Genomic DNA, 821 nt, shown 5'->3' with positions numbered 1-821 from the left:
TCTCCGGGTCGACGACGGGCACCCACTCGTGGTCCTCGTACGCGGCGACCTCGGCCGGCGGCGGCGGCGCGCTCGGCGGCGGCGGCGGCGCCCTGTCGCTGAGGAGGCGGATGACGCCGGGGCGCAGCAGGGCGCGCGGGGCCGCGCGCCGCGTCGCGGCGACCCCGGGGGCGCGCAGCGTGCGCAGCGCCGTCGTCGAGAGGCGGGAGAAGGACATGGTCGTCGGCGGCGGCGGTGGTGGCGGCGCGCTCCCTGTGGCGAATCAGCGCGAGCGAGCCGTGGACGATGGCTACGGCGCAGGCGAGCAGCGACGCCGCGGCGATGGCCGCGGCGCCGCTCATCGCGTCGGACATCGGCATCGGGAGCGTGGAGATCGACGCGAGCGACGTCGTGCGCCTCGTGCTCCAGTTCCTCAAGGAGCACGGCCTGAGCTCGAGCGCCGCGGAGCTCGAGCGGGAGTCGGGCGTCCTCGTCAACGCCGTCGAGGCCAAGGGCCGCCTCGTCGGCGACGTGCGGTCCGGCCGGTGGGACGCCGTGCTGCCGGCGCTCGCGAGCGTGGAGCTGCCGGCGGAGGCGGCGGCGGCCGTCCACGAGCACGCGTGCTACGAGCTCGCCGAAGCCGGCGAGGGCGACGTCGCGCGCGAGCTCCTGCGCCACAAGACGCTCCAGAAGCTCCGCGGCGCGGAGCCGGAGCGGTTCCTGCGCCTCGAGCGGGCCGTCGGCCGCGCCGCGGCGACGGGCGGCTACGGCGGCGAGGCGCCCTGGCCCCGGGGCGAGACGCGCGAGAGCCGCCGCGCGGCGGTCGCGGACGACGTCGCCGG

The sequence above is a fragment of the Aureococcus anophagefferens genome, assembly GCF_000186865.1.
Source record: "Aureococcus anophagefferens unplaced genomic scaffold AURANscaffold_121, whole genome shotgun sequence".
Taxonomy (NCBI): Eukaryota; class Pelagophyceae; order Pelagomonadales; family Pelagomonadaceae; genus Aureococcus; species Aureococcus anophagefferens.
This window is presented reverse-complemented; position numbering follows the sequence as displayed.